At 36.8% G+C, this 6,728-nt stretch overlaps 1 long non-coding RNA gene across 1 annotated transcript in view; it reads left to right on the forward strand.

The window, feature by feature from the left end:
* The window catches only part of LOC102769298, a 30,294-nt gene that overhangs the window by 8,410 nt on the left and 15,156 nt on the right, over positions 1–6,728 (forward strand). The window contains exons 2-3 of the long non-coding RNA XR_435465.2: positions 5,698–5,764; positions 5,889–5,992. This is a non-coding gene — a long non-coding RNA (uncharacterized LOC102769298). The remainder of the gene's footprint in view (positions 1–5,697; positions 5,765–5,888; positions 5,993–6,728) is intronic.

Genomic DNA, 6,728 nt, shown 5'->3' on the forward strand with positions numbered 1-6,728 from the left:
ATGAAACTGGCACAGGCTTGGGCTGGGGGTAGAAACCTGAAGGGGCCAGGGAAAGGGGAAGCAGGTGGAAGTCCATTTCTCTCCTTCCTTACAGTCTGAGTTAAACCATTCTGAGCTCCTGCTCAGTTTTCCCTCCACAGCTTCTTTTGGAGTGTGAGGTTTGATCAAATAACTGAAGTGATAGACCACATTCCACTTGCTAAGACCACACTCCACTTGCTAAGACCATTTATACTTCCCCTCTGGACCTTCCTAGGATCTGGACCCTCCCAGATAATTCTCCACCCAGAAAAAGTCCACCAAGACTCCTTTAACACTAGATTGCCCAAGGAAGTCATTTTGACTGCTTTTTAATTTCAATTAGAAAAACAATGATGTATATAATGACAGAATTTCTTAAGAATTTTGTGACTTTTTATACAACATATAAATGCATTTATTAATAATTGTAGTTACCTCCCCCTCCTTCATTTCCGGTATATATATATGTGTTATACCTATATTGCCCGAGAGCAGTCATTTTGACTGCTTGGGGAAATTTTTAAAAAAGTGCATAGAAGAAGAAGGCCGCCGAATTTTGAGGAACGATTGGACAACAACATTACCGGAAATACATGCATTTATTGGGATTTTATATGCTCGTGGAGCCTACGAGGCAAAAAATTTAAAACTCATTTATCGTCAGCAAAGTAGGGTCCCGAATTTTTTAGAAAAACTATGGCCAGAGCAAAGTTCAAGCAAATCCTACGATTTATTCGTTTTGATAAAAGAACCAAAAGAAGTAGGCACCTACAAATAAATAAGTTTGCCTTGGTTTCGGAAATATGGGACAAGTTCATTGAAAATAGTCAAGCTTGCTATCAACCAGGGCAAAATGTAACAGTTGACGAGCAATTATTTCCGTCAAAAGCCAGGTGCAGGTTTACACAGTATATGCCTAATAAACCCAACAAATTTGGCATCAAATTCTGGCTTGCATCAGATGTTAGTAGCAAATATGTTTTGAATGGTTTTCCTTATTTGGGGAAAGATGAACAACAACCATCATCAATGCTTCTCAGTGAACATGTTGTTCTGAAACTTGTCGAGCCATATACAGGCTGTGGAAGAAATGTTATGAACAATATTTTATTTCTTTTGCGCCCTAAATTCATGAAAGAAATGTCAAATAACTTGTTATATAACTGGAAATAATATAAAAATATTAAAAATTAATTTTAAACAAATTTCTTTGCACATTAGTTATTCTTTCACAATGCAGTCATTTTGACGGCTTTTGGGCAATATAGGTATATACTAAATTTCAGTCTTTCTAGTGTTAAAATCTCTGACTCCCTGTCCCTGGGTGCTGGTGCCATTTTAGGGCTCAGCCCATCTGGTATCCAGATGACCTAATAAATGTATAATCCCTTACCACTTTGGCCTTGTGCTTTCCTCTGGTGACCCTAACAGGAGGAAGAGGGAATAGTATAAAGGAAGGGAGGATTACAGAGGGGTAACCTCCCCTGCTTTTTCAATATTTCCCCCACATCCCATCCTACAGAAAATAGCTAAGTTGTGTCTAAACAAGCACATTCTAAGTTTTAACCACAGTGTAGTGTCAGTGTACATAGCAGTTAAAGGTGTTTGGGAGCCAAATCTCCCCAAATGAGTAAGAGAACTACCATGGCTTCACTTACCCAATCTGACCATCCAATGACAACCCAGCAGATTTCAAATGGACACTCGGCACATGAGCTTGCCAAGGGCATTTCAGAAGCGCAACCTCAGTCTCCACTGAAGACTGTTTTGGACACCCCACCAACGGGTGGTCCAATTTTGTTTAAATAAAGTATTAGTACATGAAAGTGGTAAGTATGGTTTTTGTGAATATGCATATGTACCGCAGAGGGAATTGTTATTTCTGAAAAGTGGGACTAGGGATTTTTCTTTTCTTTTCAATTTTTATAGAGCTTTTCAAAGGATAAAGAATTAAAGTAAACACAATAAACTTCTGGTACCTGAAACTTTTCATGGCCAATATAGTTGCATCAAGACCCCTCCTCATTTCCCACCCAAAATTATTTTGAAGCAAATGCCATCATATATCATTTCATTACAAGTGCTTTTCATTAATATTTTGTTGTCTATATTTTCCAAAGTTTTTTTGCATGACTATAGATCTTTTAGATTAGAAACAAACAATAAATGCCATCAAATATAAACATGGAACCCAAGGCAAGACCAAGAGCCCATTAATGGCTAAATAGTATCTGTAAACCAATATTAATAAAAATAATAGATGATTATAATACTTATTGACCTGGCATTGGAGACCTCTTACTAACAGTCCCTATTTCAATTATCTTTTTACTTCAATGTCTTCACAGTTTGGGAAGATGTGTAGACCTTTAAAATATTGGTAAACAACATATGAAATACAGGTGGATATTCACAGCAAAGATAATGATTTCTTCCTTAATACCTGAATGTGCATTTTCTGTCTGCCCTCTCTGCTTTGCATTACCAGGCATGTTTGAGCATCTATTTTTAAGTCCCTTGAGTAATTAAAAAAGAATTCTAATGTTGGAGCCATGATCTAAGGTATTTATATATTTAAAACCTAATTATAGGACCATGAGCTCAATGGTTAGAACATCAACCCACACAATGGAGCGTTTCAGGTTTGATTCCCAGCCCCGGTTGGGGTGCATTCAGGAGACAACGAATTGATGTGTCTCTCTCAAATCAATATTTCTCCTTTCTCTCTCTCTCTCTCTCTCTCTCTCTCTCTATCTCTCTCTATCTCTCTCTCCTTCCTAAGGATGCTTCCTATCTCCCTCTCTTCTTCTCTCTAAAAATCAATGGGAAAAATATACTTGCATGAGGATTAACAAACAAACAACTAAACAGCTAATGAGAATTATTTCAAATTCACTGTGTAGCTTCAAAATGTATGTTTTATTCAAAAGTGCTATTTGGGAACTGAAGAACAGTATACATTATTTTTTTAAAGTTATACTGCCAGGGCCCCTTTAAGAATCAGGTTAAATTGGAGATCTCAAGTAGAAATCCAACACTGGCTACCTGTATAGGGAAATGAAGGATGCTCTACAATAAGGAGGCTCCTAGAGAGGCCCTCCATTACGGATACATCTTTGAAGAGATGTACATGTGTTGTACTCAATCCTATTCTTCCAATTGGGTCAAGCTGTGCTAGGGGTCAAGTACAGAGTACAGCAAAGTGTGTTCTTATAAGAGTGGTACAGGAGGACTAAGAAAGATGCTAAGAATGAAAATGAACATATTCTTCCCAAGAAATTGTCAGCTGACAGCAAAAATCTAAGCTCTAAGCTTAATGCAGTCCATGCATAGCAAGTCACATCCCCTTCTCCATAAAATCAAAGCTCCCACCTGAAGAAAGGTTTGAAGATGGGGGAATGGAAATCTTGACAGGAGAAAAGGTGTGATCCTTCCCATTTAATTCATTTCCGTCTAGGCTGCTTCACCACAGAACATGGCAGCTTCACAGAGACGTGAACCTCAGGAGATGACCAAGGATGCTTCCTAACTTTATTCTGAGTAAAAGTCTGAACCAGCAGAAATCCTACATGCCTTTAAAATCATATCCTCTGCCCTCCTGCTTTAGGCCTACTAAAACCATCTAAAAGTGATGTTGCTCATATTTCTAATTAAACCAAAAGGAATCACTGATGATATATATAAATAACCCTCTCTGGGAAGACACGTCTTGTCATTTGTTTCCCTGATTGCGAAAATGTGTCACAGCCATGCTCCCGTCTGAACCAGACCATGAAATGAGCATCTTACTTGCAACGTTGCTTTTACATCTGGTTGCTGTCAGCCTCACAGGCTCAGCCACTGATCATCATTCCAAGGTGGATCTGATTGATCGTTACCAGGCACACACAACAGGCAGGGTCTGCCACCACCATCGCACGTCAGCCAGGGACAATAGGAGAAGCACATGTCCATAGCATTACACTCATGAAGGGCATTCAGCCAGTGATCCCAGACCCGTGATATCACAACCTGAATTCACATCACATAAAACCATTAAGAAGACCAGTTCTTACAGCTCTTATGCAAATCAGCAAAGAAGCCAGACAGTGGGTCGTGGAAACACCGGGCTTATTTTGGGCCAAACTAATTCTTAGGTGTCAAATGGACAAGAAAAAAATATATTACTTATTGAACACTCATACTACAAGAGAGCAAGAGGGCAAAATGATGTCTTAAATGAAATAACAAATCAATAAAACTCACTCCATTCTACTACAAATACGAATCTCAAAGGATTGTTCCCTGATTCTGTAATAAAAAAAGTATATTGCTCTGTGCTAGCACTGCAATAATAGTTCATCTCCTATACTTGCCATTTCAGCGGAAGGCAAGGGATTCTTAACATTTAAAATGAGGTGACTCATATGATGCTTTGGTTGGCCATGTAAATAGTAGATACACTCATTTCAGTTCACACATCTCCATATTTTAACATTATTTATAACAGACACTATCAGATCTTGCTATTCCTTTGCAGATTTCATTATTCTTCAAATATAAAGTCCAATTTTTAAAAAAATCTACATTCAAACAACATTGCAATCATAAAATTTCTAGAATACCCTAACAAACATACACAAAAGTAAAATATTCAGAATAATATGTATGACAGCCTGCACACACTATTTTTTTTTAATGAACTACTATCTTGGGCTAAAAAATAAAAAAATCACAACCCAAAGTTTATCTTTGCTAGGTCCAAGTACTTACAGACTGTTAGAGGTGAGTTCTACTGTGAAGATCAATGCTTTGAGGATAGGCATTGGGTAGCCTTTCCCCAAGAATACATGGGTCCCCTGACGGAATTTTAATGCTCTAATCCTGGATGACCTCACACATCACATGAGGTACAGTGACAGGCCATCCACCCTAATAACCAACACCAGAAAAAATGACCCCGCCTACATTCGCGCATGCTGTTATTTCTCTCCTCTGTGAAAAACTGCATTTCTCTTTATACAGTATACTCAAAAACCACACACATTTCTATTGTATTCCAGCAATTTGCTAACACAAAAACTTACCATGTATGTGTTTGGTAAAGTTCTTATGTACTAAGAGCTTTACAAATACTAACTCAACTCATCTTCATAAAAGGTAGACAATGTTATTATCCCCATTTTACAGTTAAGGAAATTGAGACATAGAGCCTAGTATTTTCCCAAGTCAAATGGCTATTAAGTGGCAAAGCTGAGATTAGAACCCAGGAATCTGAGTCCTCAAAATATAAATCTAAGGCTTTCTACTAATCATGCATAATATTGATGAAGTGAATCTATTTTATACATCTTTTAAAGAAATATTAGTTTAGATTGATAAAATGATTCTAAAATTCACTTGAAGGTTAAATATATGTAAAGAGTAAAGAAATTTCAGAAAAAAAAGGTAATGCCTTTCCTTAGCAGTTATTTTTTAAAAAATGAAAATTTAGTATCAAAAGATGATCCTTCAATTCAAATAAATCAGGGAGTGATGAGAATACCCAATAAGGTGTAGGAGACAAATGGCTAGTATTCAATCTTGGAAAACGATGTAAGATGTCTGTAAGTGTTTTATATAATATAAATCTTATTTTAGTCTATTATAATACATTAACTACAATTAAAGCACAATATTCTACGTTCTGACTTCTAGATCCTGACAAAACCACAGGAAGAGAAGAATCATACATCTGAAAAAAATTATAGCACCAAAAACACAGGTAAAGTTGAGATAGTATCTGCTTTATACACTCAAAACAATTTTGAAAAATAACCACTGATTCCATAAACTCTCTGGTAGGAACTCCTAATGTTCACTCATATCTGGTTCTCCTCTCCTTGCAGGCACAGACAGTTTGGTGGGCTAAGTGACTTCTTCCAGCCAATGAGTAAGAAAAGCTAAATCATAGTGTTGTGACTGAGAACGGGGCAACTCCCTGATGGCGCTGGTAAATAACAGTGGGGCTCCGTCAGCTTTGGATCACCACGTGGCTGCGTGGAGCAGAGCACACGTCATCTTGGGATGAATTTGTAACATGAGAAACATATACTTTTGTTTCCTGGAGCTACAGAGATTTCAGGGTTGGTGATTTATTCCTGCAGCATAGGAATTAGCATAAATGCTAACATGGCAAATAACACAGTAAGGGAGCTGTATGGAAGAAAGATAGGTCATTTATAAAGCCGTATAATTCAAAAGAACATTAGATATGGTGAGTCAGAAACATAAAATTCAAATCAGGAATTATGGGTCCAATTTGGTAGGCTTAGAATTATGATTCAAATGTGGTAGGCTTAAATACTGAAGATGACTACCACAAATAGAGTTGATGATGAAATTAAAGACAGTTATTTTCAACATATGGATGACAAGTATATTGTTGATGAAGAGACTAAGACAAAGAGAAGAAATATAATAATCCACCAAATATATTAAAACTTAAAGCTAAATAATAACCTGCATAATCAGTTGAAAACACTCAGTAAATACAAGTCAAAACTATTAAAAAAAAAACACAAAAAAACAAAAACACAGAATGATGGAGCTGAATTGGACTAAAGAATCTTCTCAATAAAGATACATGCAAAGAAAAAGAGAAAAAAGCATCAGGCCGTAGACATTTCTCTGAAATAATACTTTATAGCAGATGAGGAATAAATAAAAAAGATACCAAATATGACCTT

This window comes from Myotis davidii, unplaced genomic scaffold (genome assembly GCF_000327345.1).
Source record: "Myotis davidii unplaced genomic scaffold, ASM32734v1 scaffold415, whole genome shotgun sequence".
Classification (NCBI taxonomy): domain Eukaryota; kingdom Metazoa; phylum Chordata; class Mammalia; order Chiroptera; family Vespertilionidae; genus Myotis; species Myotis davidii.